The sequence below is a fragment of the Sciurus carolinensis genome, chromosome 6 (assembly GCF_902686445.1).
Source record: "Sciurus carolinensis chromosome 6, mSciCar1.2, whole genome shotgun sequence".
Classification (NCBI taxonomy): Eukaryota; Metazoa; Chordata; class Mammalia; order Rodentia; family Sciuridae; genus Sciurus; species Sciurus carolinensis.
Genome location: NC_062218.1, coordinates 14,858,344 through 14,882,259, shown reverse-complemented (window position 1 = coordinate 14,882,259; position 23,916 = coordinate 14,858,344). Strand labels below are relative to the sequence as shown.

Sequence of the window (23,916 nt, the reverse complement as noted above, 5' to 3'; positions counted from 1 at the left end):
ATGTGAAGGTGCTCTGTTAAGGGATTGAAAAGCAATGTATCACACACCCATCATCTCCTTGATGGTGAGATCGCAGCCGTCTTGATAAATGGTCCATAACCTTCTCCTAGGCCCTAGTCCTGTTCTCCCTGCTTCCAGACTCTCACTGCTCCTGATGCATTTTCATAATGCTCATCCCTGATCCTTCTGAACTCCTTCTGAACGCAACTCCTCTCTGGATTACCTGGATTACCATTGCTAATTGTCTTTAGACCAAACTCCCTAACCTAGCATTCACGAACTATGATATAATCTAGCTTCATTTTCTCTCTTCCACTCTATCTTAAACTCCTCTCATTTCTATGTCTAGATAATCATGACTTGAGGAAGCAAATTCCAAGGGCTTATTGCAATGAGACAAATGTTTTAATTAAATCAGTAAAAACCACGCAGCCTTAGAAAAACCACATCCATAGACAAAGGCAAGACAAAGCTATAGGCAATAAGATAATCTGAAGTGAAAGGAATAATCTGACAAAATTCCAGAAATAGGGCAATAGAACCTAACATTTCCCCTCCTCTGTGGTGTCAGATAGAGAGTAGCTAAACAGATAAGTAACCTCAAATACAACAGGGCTAATGCCCTAGGTCAATGTTTTCCTAACTTTTTTCATTAGAATCACTTGGGTGATTTTTAACTGTAGTATTAGTAGACACCACCCTATGCCCAGGGAAAAGAATAGGAATCTAAACTTTAATAAATTTTTGGGCTGGGGAGATAGCCCAGTTGGTAGAGTGCTTGCCTTGCAAGCACAAAGCCCTGGGTTCAATCCCCAGTGCCGCAAAAAAAAAAAAAAAAAAAAAAAAAAAAACTTTAATAAATTTTTGCTTATGATTGTTCACATTTGGGGAAATGCTGCCTTCACATTAAAATCACCTGGAGGCCATGCAGAGCAACCACATGGAAAGGCCACATGGAAGTGTTCTGGCTGACTGCCCAGCCAAAGTTCCAGCCACAGCCAGGCTCAACTGCTAGACATGTATGAAGATGCATCCAGATGACCCCAGTCCCCAGGCCAAGGAACCCCAACTGAGCACCAGACACCACAGAATGGAGACAAATTGTCCTCTCTTTGCCCTGTCTGCATTCCTGACCAACAGAATCCAAGAGCCCAATAAAATGATTGTTTTATATATTTTTTTTAAAAAGCATCAGGGGAACTTTTTAAAAATGCTATAGCTTAGGTCTTGTCCCCAACACATCCTAACTTATTTAGTACTGGGGTAGGAAGTGGTATTAATGTTTCCCCTTTTTTTATTAAAAACTTTAAACATCAAGAAGAGTTGAAAGAATAGTGTGTGAAAATCTGAGATCCATCATATGTATATATATTTATATGCAAATGATGGATCTCAGATATAAATATATATACACATGTGTATGAGTGTACACACACACACACACACACACACTACACACACACATACACACACACACATATATATGTAGAGAGAGACAGAGAGAGACCAAGAGACAGAGACAGAGAGATGAACAATTTGAAAATAATTTGCAGTTATGACATGGGATCCCTAAGTACTTTAGGACTGAACTATCCAAAAATAAGGATGTTTTCTTACATAACCACAATACCATCATCATATGTAAGAAAATGAACACAATAATTGTCCAGTTCATTCACATCTCCACTGTCCCCCAATGTCCTTTTTAGCAGATTTGTAGCAGATTTTTTTAAACTGAGATTCAATCAAAGTTTGTGCATTGCATGTGGTCCTTAAGGCTCTTGAGTTCTCCTTTACTTAGTTATTTATTTCATTATGCTGACTTGATTAAAGCAACAGGCCAGATATAATAGTCTCCAATAGATATTGGTCTGATTATCTCTTCATGGTGTCATTTAACTTGTACATCATTTCCCAGGAGTTTCCTATAAATTAAAGTCTAAAGAAATAGACTCAGAATGAACTCTGGGGAAGATGCAATTCACAGGAAATCTATACTTCCCTTCACATCAGGTGGTACATTAGTGTCAGGTGCCATGCTAAGTGAGTTTGGTCCCTTGATTAAAGAGGCAACCAACCACCTCTCCTTAAATACATTTTTCTATTTGCAATTTACAAGGAATCTGTGAGGTAGTACTCTGGCCCACTAATACCCTGTTTTCTCAGCAAAATTTCAACTATTATTTTTAACATTCACTAATGCCAGTGAAAGAATCACTGCAAAATATTCACTTTTTTTTTTTTTTACTCTTCTACTAAGGCATTACTTAAAGTAAAAATGCATCTTTTTATTCTATACAATTTTTTAAATCTTGAGAAATAAATACATTTGTGTAACCACCACAACCACTAGGAGATAGAATAGTTCCACACATACCCCAAATTCGCCCAGTATACTCAACTCCTCCCCAACCCCAACCCCTGGTAGCCACTGATCTCCTTCTGTCCCTTTAGATCTGCCGTTTCTAGAATGGCACTTACCAGAAATCAAATATCATGTAGTCTTTTGAGTTTGGCTTCTTTTATCATCAAAATGCATTTGAGACCCATCCATGTCGTTACTCGTGTCAATAATCCTTTCCTTTGAGTTGCTCAATTTTGTTCTATGTTATGGGTGTATCAATTTGCTTATCCACTGAGTGACATTTAGGTTGTTTGCAGTTAAGGGTAATTATAGATAAAAACCATAAAAACATTCTAATCCAGGTTTTTATGTGAACATAAGTTTTTATTTTACTTGAACAAATACTTAGAAATAGTATTGCTAGGTCATTTTGTAAACGTATGTTTAACTTTCCAATTAAAAAAAAAAAACCTGCCAAGTTCTTTTCCACAGTGCCGTACCATCTATATTTCTACCTGCAATGTATGAGTTAATAGAGTTGCTTTTTAAATTCCCTCATCCTTTTTGTTTCTTAGCTGGTATTCTCCCATGGAGAAGAGTGTGTCCTCAGCAAATTGAGATGAACTATAGTTCTGTTTATAAAGGCGCAGTGAATGCTAATTATTTCCACCTCATTACTAATTTTTAAATCAACGGTTTTATGTGTGTCACCTCCAAGAGCAGCAAATGACTTCTTTCTTCCTTTTTTCTTGTTCTCCCTGTCTTTTCATAACTATGGACTTAGAATTTTTTATTTCATATTTTCCAATCAGTAACGGTTATCATCCTTTTTAATGCTCAAATTGTCCTAAACTTGCCAACTGGGAAGGATGTCAATCTGATCCTATAATCTTTTGTATGACTTCATTAACCTTTGACACTTTTCAATATCTGGCACAGTAAGACTCCCTCTCTCACCTTGAACTTTCCCTGAGCCAAGCCAAGAATCAGCCATTTCTCCAAGAAGCCAGTTCCTTTTGATGGTACTTAAAAACCAAGTCTAAGCAGCAAGTGTGTCATAGCTACTGTAGTGCCAACACTTCTAGATCCCTTAAGTAGAAACACACACACACACACACACACACACACACACACACACACACACATTTAAATAAAACAATAGGGTATATACATGCATTGAAATCATGAATTCATGCCAATATTTCTGATTAAAACTTAATCTTCTTACCATCTTTGATTTTTATTTGTTTCAATTTCCCCTTACACCAAAAATCTTGATTCTTAATAAAAATTAATATATATAGTAATCTGTTCTATCTCCAACACAAGTAAATTAATGTCATAATCACAATGCCAGCCTTACTATTATTCAGAAACTACTAAGGAAAGTTCAAGAGTTCTTTTCAGTTCTTCTTGTCCTTTTACTATCTCCCATTAGGGAATTCTAGTTGGAGCACTGAGTTCAAAATTCCTTAAATGTACTTCTTATTCTGTGTAATTATATTTCCCACCTGATATAGTTAGGAATTTTTCTTTCCATTTATTTTCAGTTTCAGGGTTTGGCATGAATCTATGTTCAAAGCTTCCCAGGGGGTTACTGTGCACAGTAAGGAATGAGAAGCCATAAGGGATTCTTTGCTCTTTCTCCCCTTTGCCTCATCCTGGGTTGGCTTCTGTTTCATTTCCTTCTATTGAAATACCACCTTTTCTTTATAGCCCACTTCCTTCATTTATAGGCCTTTCTTTGATCCCATGTATGCAGAGTGGTATTTCCCTCCTCTGGATCCCAATGGCCTTTAAATCTTATTCCTAATAAGGATCTTGAAATATTTTCCTTTGCATTACAGTCCTTGTGTTAAGGGTGAGTGACCTTTTACAATACTGAGCCAGACAATAAATATTTCCAACTTACAGGTCACATACATGTCTGCTGCATGCTATTTTATAATCTTTTTAGCTAGCACAGCCTACAAAAACAAGTGGTGTCCTGAGATGTGGCCCTTGGACATGGTTTGCCAATACCTTCCTTATGTCGTCTTCCTAATGCAAATGTATCACGGGTTGGAACAATCTCTCACTCATCCCTGTGTGCCCCACTTAAAGCAGAGTACGTGAGAAAGGATGCTCATTGAATGTTTATTGAATTCATGACTTCATTGTTACTTCAGGACACTGAGCTGCATGGAACTAAAAAAAAAAAAAAACTGCATTAGCACAGACATGAGAGACAGACAGTGACCAGTAGATAACACTAACCTTCGTCCAGGGTGGCCTTGGTGTATAGAACCAGTGTGGCCTTGGTGTATAGAAGCTAATCATCACGGACTTGTGTGTTCATGCATACCAAACACAAGAAGGCCAAAAGAGAGAGTTTGTGGCTAAAAATCTACAGAAACAGATGAGATTACAGATACGGGAACAATTGAAACCCGCTCCTTGTAACTGAAGGAGTGGCCCCCAGTACCTGGAAAGGTGCAGGTTGAATAACATTTATCCAAAATGCTAGAAACCAGAAGTGTTGCAGGTTTTTGAATTTTTTTTTTTCAGATTTTAGAATAATTGCATATAAAGATACCTTGGAGATAGGACCCAAACACAAAATCCATTTATACCTATGTTATACCTATGTATGTTTCACTCATACCTTTTACACACAGCCTGAAAGTAATTGTATGCAGTAGTTTTAGTGTGCCTGCGTTTTCACCATGACCCCATCACATAAAGTCAGTTGTGGAATTTTCCCCTTGTAGCATAAAAAAGCTTTAGATTTCAGTGCATTTCAGACTTTGGGTTTTCGGATTAGAGATGCTCCACCTGTATTACCCTCTTCAGGAGAACATACCAACAGGAAGGAGCCTCTGGTCTCCAGCAGCCTGATTCCATTGGCCTCGGACTTCTGAAAGAGGAGCAAAGATTGACACCTCCTAGAAGAGGGTGCTGCAATAGACTTGCAGCTGGTTTCCAGTGCTTCAGCACCTGAACTTGTCAGGCCTCAGGAAAACTCGAAAATAGGGCACGAGTAATGCGACAGAGGACAGAGTGTTATGCTAAAATATTTTCTGTGCTCACCTTCCTAAAACAGCTCCGGAGTTTACACCTTAGTGCAAATATGCTAATTTTACTGGGAGGAAAAACAATTGGAAATGCTTTTTTTAAAAAAGCTGTTGTCTGTGTTCCAGGAAGCTTCTATTGACACTAGATTCCCACCTCTGATAGAACCCTGGTGTCCTGGTGATGTTACTTCCTACCACTAGGACCTCCACCCTAGGAGACTCACATCTGATTTTAAAAGGTAGAGAGATCTTTGTGGTTGCTGCCAAAGAATTTAGGAGTCCATTTGATGCATTTTTAAATCTAAGGAAATTTATTTCTACAGGAAGTTGGGGTGAAATGTCTGAGAAATCCATCCAAAACAAAGGTGCTTTAAGCATTAGTGTTTGAAATGACAATTTTGTTTCTTCCTTTAGCCTATCTTAAGCCATATGTTGTTGTAAATTAAAAGAGAGCATTGAAACCAAATGGTTTCTCTGAATAACACTAATCCCGTTAAGATAGTCTGTGACAGAGCTAAAGTTTGTGCTATTGCTTTTTAAGCATAGGCAAATTAAACATCTGAACTATTTCTGCTGTCTCTTAAATATCGAGATGCAACGCATTTGTGATATTTGTTGACATTTGTTATACTTTTGATGAACAATTAGCCTGCAAGAATATTAACAGGAAATTCCATTCATGAGATAAGCAGCTGTTGGTGCAAAGCTTCAGCCAGATCATGGGACCAAAAATCCTCTTCATGTAACTACTGTTTGTTGAATAGTCAGCATTCCTTAAGTGTCCGAAAGGAAATGCTTTGAAAATAACTTTTATGGCTAATTTTGACCCATATTTTTGTAAGGAAAAAATAGTTTTTATGGTGAATTTTACTCTAATAACTTGTAATGGGTAAAATATGAGCGTTTAATAGTATCCTTAATTACCACATAAATTTCAAATAACAGTCATCAACAGATGACTGAACCCATAATTTCCAAGCTGTAATACAGAAATCTAAAGCTCGTCTTAAGAACCCTAATTCCATGGCATATCATAATGCATTATTATTTCTCTCTTGAAGCAAAATTCTAAGAACACTGCCTTATACAAGAAAATAGTTACTTTTGAACTCTTAAAACATTTAGTATAATATTCATATTGCACCATTTGTCTTTCTCACTGAATTATTGAGAATACAACCCCAAGTAGCTGAGAGAGGGAAAGGCCAGTAGCTGAGAGAGGGAAAGGCCAGTTAGTAACGGGAGTACTTTGCCACAACACGACAATGGCAGGTCTGAGGAAGTACCAAGAAGGCATACATTTTTCATGGAGGGATAAGGTGTTTCTTGGTTTGTTTGTTTGTTTGTTTGCAGTGCTGGGGATTAAACCCAGGGCCTTGTGCTTGCAAGGCAAGCACTCTACCAACTGAGCTATATATCCCCGGCCCAGGATAAGGTTTTTATCAAAGGTTCACTCACCATCCATCAATCATCAGATCCTGTAGGACCTAGCTCCTAAATTCCATTCCCATCTTCCTCTTCTTCTTTATCCCAACCGCCCAGTCTCCCCCTCTTCTCCACCCCCGCATCTCCCTGATGCCAAAACCCATCTGCTTCCATCTAGCCTGCCTGCTCCTCATCTTCTTATATACTGAATCCAAACTTTTTGGATCGTGTGTCTCTATTAGCAAAATATTCCTGAGGAGTCATTTTCAACATGACATTTATTTAGAAATTATGCACATGTACCACTCACTCTCAAGGTATATATTAAATATCAGTAAAGTTTAGCGTCTTTCTTACTATTTTCCAGCTTAAAGAATACATCTGCATCCAATTTTCTCTTAATATTTTCTTGCATGCTTTTGGGGGGATAGGCCTCCCCTGCAACTTGGGAGATCACTTCCAAACAGCCACCACAGTCAAGTTTCTGAAATCACATCAGATCATAATTCAGACCTTGTCTGAAGTCCTGCATTTATGGTCTTTAGGTTTTACTCTAAAATAAATCCAGAGTCCTTACTGATTTCCTTTTTGCCCATTAGCAGCCTCAGAGATGACTATAAAAATAAACAGGTATCCACTCGGATGAAGAGATCTGTGCCCATCGCCACCCCCCTCTGCACTGTCCTCAAACCCAGCCCTCTGCTCCAGTGCTCTTGGACTCTTGGTAGAGAAGGAGTTAAGATAGAAAAGGTGCTGCCTGTGAATGGCAGTTCTTTTTCTTTTCTTTTATAAGCTTTTTAGAAGTTGACATAATACTTGTGCATATTTATAGGGTATTGAATAATAAATAATTCAATGCACATATGTAAGGTGTAAGGATCGAAGCAGAGTAATTATCATTTCTATTTTCTCAGACATTAATTTCTAATTGGGAACATTTGAACTCTTCTAGTTATTTTGAAATATTTCAGAGACTATTGTAGACTGTAGTTACCCTACTAGGCTATAGAACACCAGAAACGATTTCTCTTCTAACTGCATTTTGGTGCCCTAGAAATCCCACTACTGGGTAGATACCCAAAAAATATGAAATCATTACATCAGAGAGATACTTGAATTGCAGTGTTTGCTGCAGAACTATTCACAATGGCTAAAATATGAGATCAGCCAAGGGGTCCATCAATGGATGAAGGGACCAAGAAAATGTGGGATGCATACACAGTGGAATACTATTCAACCACAAAAAAGAATAAACCCTGTCCCTTGTGTCAAAGCTGATGGAACTAGAGGACACCACACTAAGTGGAAAGGGAAATTTAAACCTTTGAGAAAGAGGTACGATCGTCGACAGCTATTATGGACTGTCCGATGCCAAACTGTTTTCCAGCTGAGACTCCTGAGGCTTAGTTGCCCAAGTCAGAGCTACCATTTTTCAAGAGGATTAAGCAGTATTCTTTTTACAGTGCACTCCCAGCAAGACTCTCTCCCTCCTTTTCTTGCCCTCCTCTTTCTTTTTCCCATAGCTGTACCTAAGTTGGCCATGGAAACTAGAATTCTTCCTGACAGTAAGCTATAAAATCTAGAAAGGTCACTTCACTCCACCACCACCCCAAAAGCATGTTGTCCTACCCCATCTACAGAGGCATGAAAAGACCATAAGCAAGCAGACCCTGCCGAGGCCTCCCCACCCCGGTTTATTCCCATTAGAACCAACCCATTGTTCATTGTTCAATACTTTTTCTCCACTCCTATCTACTTCTTTCATCAGACTTAGCACGGAAATACAATGTTCCCTGAGTCTCTGCGTCTTTACTTCTAAAGGCTCTCGTGCCCCTTAAAACCTTATTGAATGAATTGGCTGTGCTTTCTCTCCTTCATCTGACTTTGAAATAAAGGTGTCAACCAGGAGCCTCATGCTGTGTGAGGAAAAGGTATCCCTCCCTCCCTCAGCTAGAAGCACCGCCTGTGCTACTTCTTAGTGAAGAGTGAAAGGAGGGCTCATTCTCTCCTCTTTATCCTTTGAGATAAAGAGTCACCTCCTGTGACAAGGACCAAACACTTGCAGTTGTGCCTAGTCACTTCTTTACCTAAATTTTCACAGAATGTGTGCAACTCTCTCCAGCGTAGATGCTAATACTTAATCTCTTTGCTTGATTATAAGGTTAAGGAAACTCATTAGCCCAGTTAGCTCCAGCACCTCATTTGGGGCCTAGAACTATGACTATATAAGGGGGAGAGGGTGAGGTCTGACCCTGTGATCTGGAGGCAATCTACAAAAAAATAGTAGACAGCACTGCTTAACTCGTGAAAGAATTAGAAGGATGGAGTGAGGGAGGAAGGGAAGAGCAGAGAAAAGGGGAAGGACAGGAGAGAAGAGAGCAGACGTCAGAGAGACCTCAGGAGAGTGGGGAACTGAAATCAGAGGAGATGGAAGTGCCCGAGTACTGCGGTGAAGACAGGCAAGTCCAGGACTCCATGTAACCTTCCTTGCCATCAAATTTCCACCAAAGATCTCCCACACGCAGCTGCTTCACATGCATCGGACTTTAACAGAGAGAGCAAATAATCAAGGGTGGGTCTCAAGCTTGGGTTGGTTTCAAGGAAAAAATAAAGGAAGAGCTGCAAGACAGAGGGGGACAAACACTGAGCTGAAGCCAGAAGCTGAAAGCGGAGGTGGCCGGGAGCGTGACAGGAGGTATGGGCACACGGGCAAGAGCATTAGATGGCTGCAGAGCAGATCCGATCGCCACTGGAAGGTGGGTGCGCAGTCCGCTGACATCTGGTTCACTCCCACGGGGGACCCCACTGTGTCTGGATCTCAACCCAGTTGTCATCATAAACCAGGAACCTCTTGAGGACCTCTCAAGGTATCTTAGCTCTAAGACAAGCAAAGCGCTTGCCCCAAATGGATGAAGAAAAATATCAATACCAGAGCTAATTACTCAATAAGTACTGAGAGGTCATTTAATCATGACTGGTAGGCTGGTCTCACATTGGTAGGCTGAGCTATGATTATTTAAAAGTACTCTTGGTTCTTATATTTATTATGTAATCATAGTGAATTACTTTATTTATCTTACAGTTTTTCTGGGATTAAAACACTCCTTATTCTTTGGTGGTATCAAATGGTAGACCAACATCATTGTTCTTCAGTGTATCAGTGAGCCACATTGAATAGGGCCATTGCTGTACTTTGGCTCCTAAATGTCCTAAAGGCTAGTGATTAAAGACTTGTCCCCAGGGTGGTGCTACTGGGAGGCGATGGGACCTTTGAGGGGTGGGGCTTTATGGGAAGTCCAGGTCACTGGAGGGATGCCCCCAGTGAGCACTGCGAGATGACCCCAGTTCCTTCCTTTCCTCTGCTCCCGGGCTCTTGATGGGAGGAGTTTTGCTTTGTCATGTGTTCCTGTCATGATGTGCTGCCTTGCCCAAAGCAACAGGGCCAGCCAATCGTGGACCTGAACCTCAAAAACTGTGAGCTAAAACATAACTTTTCTCCTTATAAGTTGGTTATCTCAGTATTTTGTCATAACCATAGGAAGCTAACTAACAGCCAGGATGACCTGAACAAGTTCTGGTCCCAAGTACCTACCAGGGACTGGAATCCCAAGTACCTAGAGGGACTGTTCTGACTGAGCTGTATCCCTGCACTGTAGATGTACTGAGGTCCTCCCCCTAGCATCTCAGGTGACAGCTGCATTTGGAGATGGGGCCTTGAAAGAAGTAATTAAGATAAAACAAATTCTTACGGTGGGCCCTAGTCCAATATGACTAGTGTTCTTATAAAAATAGGAGGACAGAGATGTGGGAGCACAGAAGAATGATCACGTGAGGGACGCAGGGACAAGGAGATGACATTGTAAGTCAAAGAGAGGCCTCAGGAAAAGCCAATCTTGTCAACACCTTGATCTTGGACTGCCAGCCTCCAGAAGTGCCAGAAAATAAAGTTGTACTGTTTAAGCTGCCCAATCTGTGGCAGCTTGTTGCAACAAACCTAGCAAACTAATACAGAGACTGGGTTTTCCAAACTAAAGATCAGGGCTTGTGGTCTCCGTGTAAACGACTTACAGGCTCAAGCCACTGAAATCCCCCATATTAGAAGCCCAGCCACCTCTTATCCACAGTTAACAGTCTCCCTTCCAAACAGAATTTTACTTAATCCCAGGAAAACACCTTCACTCAACTCTTCATAAAATTTTTTTATAAGGAGGTTCAGTTGCCATCACTAGGAATATACCGAATCCTAGTTCTGGAACTGAAGTGTTACCATCATGCATCATTTTGAGAACATTTTAAAACCAAACCAAACCAAACACAGAGAGAATTAAGGGCAGAAATTCACAGACTTGTTCATCCTTACCTTGTAAGCGTGGGCTACATTATTATAAGGGAATGCTGTCCTATTTCGAGGGAAAGAGAGGAAATCTAAGAATCCTGCCTGCCTTCATGAAGAGGAAGAGTGAAGACCAGTACTTACAGATTCTTAGACCAACCAACAACATAGTTGGAAAAGACCTTGAGTGGGGTGGAAAGGGACTATTTTAAACCATTCTTAAAGATCTAGATCAAAAAATTAATTAGAACCTGGCTGTGATTGTTGATTCCATGCATATTAAATACAATGCCTGTTTTCTCCCTCACAGCTAAGTAAAAATGTCAAAGCTCTTATTTTATTAGTATATACTAGAAAAATGTCAACATATATGTGTCTAACAGCCTGCTGGGACCCAAAGAAAATGATGAAGCATGAGGAATTCTCATCAAATGCTGGCCAGGTGTGAATTTTTTTTGTTTTGTTTTGGCCAAGAAACTTCAGACTCACAGACCTTATTAACTCTGCCTTTCAATCCTCACCATAGGTTAGAGAAATACAGCTAAGTATAAAGGAAAATTATGAATGTTTCTGGAAGAAATATAAGTATTCATCTCCGGGGTACAATGACAACAGGGAGCCAAATTATAAAATTGCCTAATTCACAAAAGGTAATGAAAAACATAAGGAAAAGCGTAGCTAGAGAAAAAGAGTTGCATCCACTGCTTTTAAACAGGCCAGGAGGGAAAATCTCATGCTCCCAGGTGTTCCCGAACGTGGGTCGGTAACCCCTAGCCTCACCTCCCCAGAAGCAATTCCAAAGCAGAAAGATGAGTGGAGAAAAACCTTCCTGATTTCTACCCGGAGTAGGAATCCACCAGAGAGGAGAGAGGAGTAGCCCAGGGGCAGTGAAAGTTCTCACTGAGACCAACTTCCAGTGTCTCTCCCTCCTGACTCACCCGCCAGGAACAAGCAAAAAGAGATTGCAGGTAAGAGTCCAGAGAGGACAGTCTCCATGAACAAACAGGGCTTTCTAAGGCCCCAAAATAAAGGGTCGAACTTTCTCCAAAGAGAACATAAATAAGGAAAACCCACTGAGCTTATGTAGGTCCAAGGCACCAAGTGCACTTAAGTCACGTTTAAAATCCTCAACATCTCTTCAGATTGAAATTGCCATCACAGCGGGTGGTGGCAGGAAAGCATAAGGGCAGGCTCTGGAGTCAGGCTGCTGCCTTCAGTCAAGTCCCCTTCCTTACTGGAGGCTGGGTGACCTTGGGCAGGTAACTTAACATCCCTAGCATCAAGGAGATGGGAATTACTAGAATACCTCCACAGCAGGATAAAATTATTTGGTGCATACAAAGCACTTAGAAAATCTCCAGGCACCTGCTAAAAAGCATCGCTTTGACTACGCTGTTATCCTGCTCTTGTCAAAGTTCATAAGCCTCCCTTTTCGTTTCATCTGCTGGCTGGGAAGGGTATGGAGGGCCCATGTTGGGTGTGGCACCATGTAGGATGCTGGTGGCCATCAAACCTCAGCTCCTGGCCTAAAGAAGCTCTGGACCCAGTTGGGGAGGGAGCAAGCATGTGAATGACCCGCCACCCCCAGCTCAGCTCTGATGGTCCTGAACTCTGCACAGCAGGGAAATCAAGCCCGGGAGGAGGTTGACTTGAGAGACCCCCACTTGCCAACACCTGTCACCAACCCCATGCAGACAGGGAGGAGCCTCCTCTTCATTTGCAGTGGCCACTTTTCCGTTGTTCATTTTTATTTTAAATAGTCCACCTGTGTCCTCCAGCTCTTCCTGCTCTGGTGTTATTTAATGCCATTGCGGGCCAGGTCAGGCCTTTCTTACCATACCTCTTGCACAGTGTATCACTTCAGCATGGAACATCGAAGCACAACAGAACCTCTTTAAGGTCCTGCGTTTCATACATAAGCATCCTGACTCAGCACACACCTGTACGTCACGCCTCTTAGGTTAGCACAGCATTCCAACAAACGTGTTCCACATCTTACATTTTTAATGATATGAAGCTTCCTTTCCTATTCCCGTGACCTTTTAGGACAAAGAAAGGAAACTGGTTCAAAAGCGGGGCTGTGATGTGTGATTTGCTGATTGTGCACCATTTGGTGAACAATGACCCAAAGATTATGCAGTCCACAACCTGAACAACCCTCTACAGCAGCTCTGCCTGCAAGAGTTCTAGTAGAATGTGTAGCCAATACATTGGGAACAGTCAATGCTATTGGGAATGTCAGGGACCACTATACAAGACAAGTACTTACTGACCTGGAACTTGCAGCATAAGTAGGGGTTTCTCCATATTTCCAGAGGTCAGAGAGGAGAAGAAACAGTGTGTGAAAAAGCACAGAAGCATGAAGCAGTACAACTTCCTGCTTTACAAGAGCAAGGACTAGGTATATGAAGACCAATGAGGAAAGAGAAGGAGCTGGAGGAAGGGGAAGGTAGAACCACGTGGGGCCTTGCATGCTTCATCAGTGCACTGGAGCCTTGGAAGGTCAGTAAGAGTCTGAACTCAGAGAGTGGGCTACACATGATCAGAATTGTGCTTTAGAAAGATCACTCCAGCAAAGCAATACTCAGGTTTTGGTTTGGATCTTTAATGTCCCCCAAAAGCTCATGTGCTAGGCAATGCAGGAATATTCAGAGGTGAGGTGATTAGATTGTCAGAGCTGTCACATCATTAGTGGATTAATCCATTTGATGGATTGATGATCTCTGGAAGCAGGTGGGACCAGGCTGAAGGAAGTAGATCGCTGGGGGCATGCCCTTGGAGATTATATTTGGTCTTGGGCTCCATGTGCACTCGCTCTCTCCCTCTCTCTCTCTCTCTCTCTCTCTCTCTCTCTGCTTTCCAGCTGCCATGAGCTGGCAACACTCCTCCACCAGGCCCTTCCACCATGATGTTTTGCCTCACTTCAGGCCCAGAGCAATGGAGTCATCCAACCACAGACTGAACCTCTGAAAACATGAGCCAGAATAAACTTTTCCTCTTCTAAGTTGATCTTGTAGGTATTTTCGTCACAGCGATGAAAAGCTGACTAATAACACGGAGCCAGGCCCAGGCTGACCTGGGAGGCCTCTGTTAATTCTCCCCAGTTTAGGAACTAAAGACAAGCTAGCGTACTGATGAAGGCGGAGACTCCAGAAACCTTTATAAAAATACAGCAGAAACGTTTATTAAAATACAGCAGGCAAGACGAGATGACTAACTGAAATGGGCAGAAGGGGATAACTATCTTTATAACTGAGCAGAGGAAGCTCTCTTTACCTGTTCTAAAGTAGCAGAGAAGGAGAAGTTTTGAAAGGGGAGTAATGGGGAAAATTAAAGGAGGACTTACACATGCAGATAAAGATATTGAGGCAGCAATTGGTTATCTGAGTCTGAGGTTCAAGAGAATGATTGCTTTCAAGGTCAAAGTCACAAGACTAGATAAGAGCACAATGAAAATGCAAAGTGGAGATAGCTAGCATGAGTTACTTAGCTGGAGGAGTTTGTAAAGGAACAGAGACAAGACACAAGGTTGGGGAAGGCGTTTTTTCCTAATGGAATCTAAAATATTAATGACAAGAATGGAATGAGCAGGATGAGATGAGGGAGGGTATGTGGCTAAAAGCAGAGCTGGGAGCTTCATGTAGAGCAGAGACCCCTTATTAGGGTCTGTATAGGAAAAAGAAGGCAACCACACCAGGAACTGAATACTCTCTAGAAGAGAGGAAAGCAGTCATTCATTCATCAAGTCATGATTTTGATCACTATTTTCTGAGCACCTGATAAGTACCCTGGCACCCTAGGCTTCATCCGTGTCTTCTTGGATCTTAAAACTTGGTAGGATGGCAGGCACTAGCAAATCACCACAAATGCATAATTGCCACTATGGCAGATGCCTTAGCAAATTATGTAATTCAATAAGAGGTTATAGAATCAGGTGTCATCAAAGCCTTCCTTGATGAGCATGCCAATTCCTCTTACTAATAAACTCTTATTGCACACAAGTCAACATCAGGACATGTCACTTGGTGACCTTGGTGACGTGATGTAACTCCAGTCCATGCCTTAGAGACAACTAATAGGGAAAGACAGGAGGAAGGCTTGGTATGAGCCAAAGCCTTGTGCAAGTGGGGAATATTGGGAGTCCCAGGATGAGCAGACAGTCAGTGTGGCTGGAGCAGGAGGAGTGTGGTGTAGTGCAGTGTAAGATGAACCTGGAGACACAGCAGGACCAGGCAGGAGGGGCCTTGCAATGCAGGCAGGAGGGCTCATCCTGATCCCCAAAGCACTAGGAAGTCATTGATGAGTTTTAAAGGGGGAAGGGAGCTGAGCTCCTTATGATCACAGTTGTATTTCATAGACTTTCATAAAGTTGAGTTTAGCTGTGACTTGAGAATAGAGTAGAGAAGCCCAGAGAAGGCAAGATAGACCAATGAGGGAAGATAGATCAGTGGAAAGAGATGCCTACAGCTTGGAAAAGGGGACAAAGGTGAAAATTGAAAGAGAAGATGCTTTCAAAAGAAATTCAGTGAGCACAAGGAGAAGGACTATGGAGGCTAGCTCCTAGATTTTAAATCTGCACCAAGTTGGGTGGATTCCCAAGAAGGGACTGTGAGTGGTCTGGATTTGGAAGGAATATCATGTAATTACTTCTGAATATATTGATTTTAACGTGTCTTTGAGACTTTTAAGAGTAGATGGCATGTAGGCTATTGGCCCTATAAGCCTTATAGGGCTATTGGCCCTATAAGATCTCAAAGGAGAAGTCCAAATGAAAATAAAAAGGGAGGCATGGACAGGATAAGATCGTTTATGGGCAGAATACAAAAGAAAAGAACACGCCTCAGAAAGAATCTTGGGGAGCTCAAGGATTCAGTGACTAGGTAGAAGATGAAGAAACTTCAAAGAGAAGAAATGACCAAATAGAAAAGGGGGGAAAAAAAAAACAAACACATCATATCTTGGTGGCACAGAAAATAGGTGCTGACAAAGTTCCAGAAAGAGGGGATGTACAAGAGTATTACTAAGGGAAAAAAAAATAACTGTAGAATCGTCCACTAGGTTGGCATGGAGGGAAAACCCAGTGGGGCCAGACATCATGCTGGGGTGGGTTGAGGAATAGCCAGGAGAGGAAACCAGAGACAGTAAATACAGACAATCCTCTCTGGTGACTTGGGTGAGTCATTAGCTGGGGATGAAAGGAGTAAGAGCTGAGAAGGTGTCTTGAAAGAGGAGGAAAGTTTAATGAGTAGCTGAGAGTTATTAAAGGGAGAGCAGACAAAGAAAAAAAGAAAAATAAATGGAAGACAGAGACTCCCATTAATTTGCAGAGGCACCAGTTCTCTGGGTGGGCATTTCTTCCTAGCCCTGATAGTCTGAGCTTGGTTGGGAAATCCTAAATTGTGGTTAAAAAAGAAAAAGGAAAAAACAAAAAGATACAAGAAAACAATGAAATTGAGCAGCTTATGAGAAAGAAGTTCTAATTGTTCTTGGGATCCAGGCTCCATATGGAAGGAATTGTGGTCCCCACGAGGCCAATAGTTAGCTGGAAATGAATAAACCAGGGGATTAGAGGCCTCCATAAAGATGAAATGCATATTTAGAGAAAATACACAGTTAAGAAAGCCAAAATGGTAGGTGAAGTCACACTGCCAGCGTGCCCCAGTGTCCTGCAGCAGCCCCCATGTCTACACCCTAGTCTGGCCAGACTCACCTGCTTTTGCCTCAACTCTCTTTGAGGCCACTGGGTAGTTATGCCCCCTAGAATCAACCCCCAGCCAATGACCAGTGGACACTGGTGACTCTGTAGCCCAGCCCCTTCCCTTTCCCCTAGATGACTCTGGGGATGTTTCCCCCTGGCTCCCAGGGTGTCCAGGGGGTGGAAGTTCCTATTGCCCACTGTGGGAGCTTCCTTGGCACTGAATTCTTGATTAGCTTCTTTCCCTTCCTTGCCTTGGTCCTCGACCTCCCTGCTGGCATTAGCTCCCATCCAAACACTGGAATTCCTCTTCAGGTCTATTTTTGGGGGTCTCACCCAAGACATGGGCTCTTGCTATTGATGTTTTTCAGAAGTGAATCTGTTTGGGGCTATAAAGAACACAGGATGCCCAGGTGCAGTGAAGGTGAATGCTACTGTTTATGAGATGAAGAAGCCCTAGAAGCCACCATGTTTGAGGTTATCTATGTGGATGTCAAATTGCCCCACAGATGGTGACCCAGAGATGGAGACCATGATCCCTGTGCCAAGATTTCCCATAATGTGGGAGAGAGATCAGGTCAGTGGATGTCATGGATCCACTGCATAGTAAGGTGGTTTAGGTGGATGGCACATCCCAAAACCAAGAGGATCTTCACACAAGGGAAATGAAGTCATGTCTAGAAACAGGAACGGAAACAGGACAATGCTGGCCACAGATTTCAGATTGCAGGAAAAAGAGCGGCCCCCATTCTAGTGGACCCAATTCAAGAAAAAATAGTGTCCCTGTGGAGGACAGCAGATTAGTTAACAATGGGTTGAAGATACAGCCAAAGTCCTGGCCGTGAAAAGAACAGGAGGTTCCAGGTGAGCCAGCAGGGGTGACACAGGGAAGGGTGTGAGTTTGGAAAAGAAATGTCAGCCGCAGTTGCCTCAGATGAAGATCTTCAACCACCTTCTGAGACATGTTCTGGCATAATCCTGGGAACCTGAGACCTATGGTCACCCATCCATGCAGGATAGAATTGGAGAAACTGAGGCAGGAGATTGACTCTAGGGGCCAAGCTGCTGCTAGCCACCACCTTCTGTTGCCAAAGGGAGGGGACCAACTTTATACTTATATCTATAATAATTAAACTTAGAAGATTGATGCACAGACATCAGTATCCTATGTACATGTATGATTGCACAAATGGTGTGACTCTATATCATGTACAACCAGGGAAATGAAAAGTTGTGTACAGTGAATCAAAATGAAGTCTGCTGTCATGTATAACTAAACAGAACAAACAATAAATAAATAATATGACCACAAAAAAAAAAAAAAAAGGTGGATGCACAACACCTGATTCTGTGTAGTCCGTGATGATCTTGCCCCTGCTCTGGTATCACTGTCTCTCTTTTCCTTTCTCTTCTTTCCTTCATTCCTCCCATTTCTCCCCCCTTCCCTTGCCCTCCCCACTTCTCTCTTCCTCCTCCTTCTCCTTCCCTTCCTCCTTCTCCTCTTCTTCCTCTTCTTCTTCTTCCTCTTCTTCTTCTCTCTCCCTGTCCCTTCCCTCGAATCCAGGACTGTTTTCACCTTCAGTTTCTATCAAAGTAAACAGAATTACAATCTAGCAGGCTGACATTAAAAGCAGTATTATTATCTGTCCAGGGTTCTCTTCAGAAAGGAATCTGCTGTGTAGCAACTTCTCAACTGGGTTCTTTCTGTTCTCTGAGGCAGAATAGTTTGATCCAATAATCTCCTGTTTAGGAGGAAGTGAGAGTCCTGGAAAGATGTCCCACACAGATAACCCCTCAGGAATGGAGCTTCCTGATAGCAGGGCTCAGGCATAAACCCTCCCCACGTCCACCCGGTGAGGATTGAAAGGAGCTTCTCCACTGAAGGCCACACCCCAGCCCAGAGTCCACAGCAGTGACTGGGCCACGAGCGGGTAGAGAAGTCATGTGTGCCAACTCTGCAGGGCCACCCCCGCTTCAGCCCTGTGGTCAGGGCTGCTGTACAGCTCAACGTCTCCCTCACTTAATCATTCCTCCCTCCTTTCCTTTTTACAGGCATCAGTCTCCAAAATACTCTCTAATTGCCATGGTTTGAATGTGACCCCCAAATTCATGAGTTGGAAACCCAGTCCCCAAGTTCATGTGTTGACAGTAATTGGAGGTGAAACCTTTGGGAAGTAAGTAGGATGAGATAAAGTCATGAGGGTGGGGCCCCCGGGAAGGCATTAAAGGCCTCCTGGGTAGAAGCAGAAAGACTTGAGCTAGAACACCCTCATCAATTGCCAAGCAAATTCTAGCACCATGCTCTTGGACTTCCCAGCCTCTAGAATGACAAGTAAACCTCTATTGCTTATAAATTACCCATCTCTAGCATCTTGTTTTAGCAACAGAAAACAGACTGAGATATTAACAAACATCCTTTGCTGACTAAGATCCAGGTAGTAGAGGTTCTGGCCACAATCCTCTTGTTTACTGGGATAAACAATTTTGTCTTCATGGGTCTCAATTTATTCATCTAGGTAGATGATGTCTGTGGTAACTTCTAATTGATAAGGTTAGAAACCTGTCTGCTATTTTTTTGGAGCACATACCTTGTTCTGACACCCTACAATTCAGAAAGTTTGTATTTTCTCTTAGAAAATTGAACCACATCTCACGAATGATGTCGCTGATAAGCAGATGAGGACATATAATGGGGGTTGGGAGGGGTTAGCATTAGGTTTAGGGTTAGGTTTAGAGTTAGGCTAAGGAGAGTGGTAAGAATGAAGGAAAGAAGGACTGTATAGAGGGAAAAGAGGGGTGGGAGGGGTGGGGGGGAAGGGAAAAAAAAACATCATTACCCTATGTAAACGTTAAAAATAAATAAATAAACAAAAAAAAAAAAAAAGAAAATTGAACCACATCTCAAATAGAGCCACTTTGGTAAGGGTAAAGAGATGTGTTAGTCGGTAGAGTGCTTGCCTTGTAAGCACAAGGCTGTGGGTTCGATCCCCAGCACCAAAAAAAAAAAAAAAAAAAAAAAGAGATGTGTTAGATGATAAAATCCACTCTTAAAACTTTCAATCACAACCTTTCAATACAGATAATCTCTAATTATTAAACAAAGTTATTATATTTGTAATTAAGAATCCACTACCTCAGTGGAAGCAAGAATATGAGTTTAGTTCTTTTCAATAAAAATACATTGAATGCCACTGCATCTCAATCATGCAGAACCCAGAGATTCTATTTGTTCTTCCTCAAGGGACTGATAGCTTTGCAGCAGAAAGCTTTATGAGTCAAAACTCAAAAGTCTGTTTCATCCATACACAATTCTGATACCTCTATCTAAAATCAGCAAATGTCCATAGATGCTTCCAGAAAACAAAAATTTGCTTTACAGAAAACATCATCCAATACCTTTATTACTGCACAAGATAAAAAATGGGCCATAACACCATTCAACAAGTTATGTTCAACAGTGTTAAGAGGTATTGCTTAAGGGTTCCATGTCAGATAAGTTTGAGAAACTATAAGTTTGAACAGGTTTCTTTGCTGAAGAACTTGCTGAATGACTCAGTATGCTATTGTGCCTTTTATATCTCTAAAAGAAGAAAACACAATGGTGCTTAACAGTACTGAATGGTACACTAAGAAATACTTAAGGAGGTAAATTCTAAGCTATGTGATTTTACTATGTTTTTTTAAAAGAGGTGACAACAGGCAGCCGTTTCTGAACATCATTGAGTACAGGTATTTTGAACTCCATGTTTCTCTCAAAGTTAAGGGCAAGATGATCACCTGTTCTGATTTTTCCAGGGCTGGGGGTATCCCTGGAGTCTAAAATTTTCAGTGCTGACCCTAGTATATGCTGGGCAAATCAAGACAACCCTTCACACTACCTGAAGGAACTCTGAGCCTAACTTAGAAATATTGCTCTAGGTTGGTAAATTTGGGGGTGCTTGGAATTGAGAAACAAAGGTTGTTGACCCCCTGAGAGCAGGAAGGGCTGGTATCTTCTCCACTCATCCACTCCTGTGGTCACTGTCCACTGGACATACAGCCTGGTCTTCAGCTAAGCATCTGTGAAAGCTGACTTGGTCATGGCGGGCCTACACTGCACTGACCTGTAGCGTTGCAGAGTCTACATAAGAAGAAAATCTGTGCTTTTCCTCCCGATAATCTAAGGCTTAAGACATCTTTCCTTCTACTCAAAGTTCTGAAAGAAGACTGCTGGAGTCAGGAGTCAGTGTTTCATCACAAAGTCCTGGTACAAGCCACTTTCCTAGTTAGCTGCTATCTACTAAGATGATAACTAACACATCCAAAAGAAAGCAAAAGAGTGAAGTAGGTGATAATTTTCTCAGCTGACTCAGAGATAATCTCTCACCCTGTTTAACTTCAGGAAGTGTCGCACTATAAACGAGCAACTCCATGTCCTAAATTCAATCAACTGTAGATGGAGAATATTCGAAACATAATTGCTTCTGCACTGAACACGTGTAAACTCCTTTCTCTTATCATTATTCCTTAAACAGTAGGGTATAGCAATGATTTTCTCTTGTCATTATTCCTTAAATAGTAGGGTGTAGCAATGATTTTCTCTTGTCATTATTCCTTAAATAGTAGGATATAGCAATGATTTACACAGCATTTATATTTTGCTCTGTATTAAAGCCAGGTGTGGTGGCACTTGCCTGTAATCCCAGCAACTTGGGAGGCTGAGGCAGGAGGATCTCAAGTTCAAAGCCAGCCTCAGCAAAAATAAGGTGCTAAGCAACTCAATGAGACCCTGTCTCTAAATAAAATACAAAATAGGGCTGGGGATGTGGCTCAGTGATTGAGTGCCCCTGAGTTCAATCCCCAGTACAAAAAAAAAAAAAAAAAAAAAAAGCAATCTAGAGATGATTTAAGTGTACAGGAGGATATGTATACTTTATATGCAAAATATTATGCCATTTGATACAAGAGACTTGAGCACCCACAGATTTCAGCCTCCACAGAAAGTTCTAGAACCAATCCCTGATGATATAGAAGCTATACAGTTACAGAAGGGATGTCCCTAAATTATTGCTTGCATCCTCAGATAGAGACTTTTGAACTCAGCGCACAATGTTCTGAATCATAGGCCAGAGGTGCATTTACTTGGCACCACATTGAGAGTCTAGAGGCCCCTGGATACCTGCATGTGCCTGTGCTCTCAAAGGGAGCTGGGCTCACTGCAGGAAGTGCAAACCCACCGTTTACATTCAGGACCCACGACAAAGCCTTCCACACAGTAGGCACCCAATAATGTCTTTCTGAATTGAATGTGACTGCATTCTTCCTTCCTGGGCTTGTGGTAATGAATGACTTCATCGTTTATATGCTCTTGTGGCTAGCTACCAAGAATAGTCCAGAAAGGGGAAAAATGCAAACAGTTTAGAAGGGAACATTGGATTGGTAGATCCTGCTCTCCTGCCAAAACGGAAGTCCTCTCAGGGCTGTGGGAGTCCCAGGAGCCCAGAGGAAACATTTTATGAAAAATGTCCCCAAATGAATCACTATATCAACAGCACTGACTCCTTGAAAATTCACCAATTCACTTTTTCAAAATTCTGCCACCCAAAGTCGCTCTGTTTCTCAAAGCCTTCAAATATGGAAGATTCTGACACCCACAGCAGAGTCCCACACAGAGCTCCAGTCTCTGAGGGTTGCAGAGAGGGCTTCAACTCATTGTTCATGGAACTTTTTTCTAAGAAAATATAGGGACAGAAAAGAGGGGTCTCTTTCCTGCCCATCATAAAGGGTCGTTGATGGTGTGATACCAGAAGACAGGCTAACTAGAGAGGAGCACTGCAGATTTACTTGATCATAGTTTTATGTGACTAATTTGCTTAGGGCTTCACTAAGTTGCTGAGGCTGGCTTTGAACTGGGAATCCTCCTGCCTCAGCCTCCAGAGCCTCTGGGATTACAGACGTGCACCACCCTGCCTGGCTGTAGTATCATGTTTTGAGCTCCAACAAGAAGGTCGCGTGTGATGAGTTTTGGGGATCCGTGTATTAGAGGAAGTGTGTGGCAAGGTCATTAGGAAATGACAAGGAACCACTTACAAACTCACCTTCACCTGCTTCTGCTACAGGTGTTCTCTACTTTGAATAAGTATTTTAAAATACATTGAATAAATATATTACAAATATTGACCATAGGTATTTGGAAAGAAGCCATTAGCCAAAAAGATACAAACACATATAAACTGAAAATAATTCTCATTTTACTTCTACTCAAATGTGTAATTCAAACTATGTTCATTGCTGCATGGAAAGCAATATCACTCCAAAGAGAGCATTATGAAGCCTCGAATTCCCTGCGTGTCCTGTTTAGTCATAAGTCATTAGTCACAACTAATACATTCAGCAGAACAAGACAACAAACATATTAGAAGAACATTTATCAAAAGAACTAAAATGTGGTATAACAAGAATCTCATAAATCTGTATGCTATTTAGACAATTTACCCATAATAGTTGGTTTCATTGACCTTTTCCCTAAGCCACTATAGGATTTTGCTGAGTTCCCTTGTTAAAATGGCAGCATGGCCATGTGTTTTTTTCCAATGAAAGTTCACACACACACACACACACACATACACACATACACACCCAGAGCTATTGTTGTCCCCACATTAATGTGACATAGATTAGCATGGCTATGTCACAGGTTTCTTGCAAAACTGTTTTTTTGGTTGGCATTTCAAAATGCATTTCATTTCATGTTGTTTTACAATGAGATTAATACTGTCTGTGTGAAAATATTCTCTACACTGGCCAAAATAAATTGTTTCAAAGTTCAAAAGAAAAGGGTGACATATTTCTTATTTTTGCTTCCAGGTTTGACGAAAATGAGAAGCAGACCTTCTAGGCTGACACTATGATTCTACAAGTGGAGGCGTCTCTGCAATGTAGAGAACCTGCGAGAAGCTGTTGGCATTTTGGAAAACTGTGGTTAGAGTGGAATTAGTTCTTCTGCACGTTAGGTATTTAAAAACAGCCGTTTGTTCGCCTATGTGTTTTCAAAAGAAACTTGTTCCTAAAAATTTTTTTCCCAGTA

General features: G+C 41.7%; 1 long non-coding RNA gene across 1 annotated transcript in view; it reads left to right on the top strand.

Moving 5' to 3' along the window:
- LOC124986520 (uncharacterized) overlaps nucleotides 1–23,916 on the top strand; it is a 57,335-nt gene extending 33,419 nt beyond the window's left edge. The window contains exon 2 of the long non-coding RNA XR_007109020.1: nucleotides 23,697–23,916. This is a non-coding gene — a long non-coding RNA (uncharacterized LOC124986520). The remainder of the gene's footprint in view (nucleotides 1–23,696) is intronic.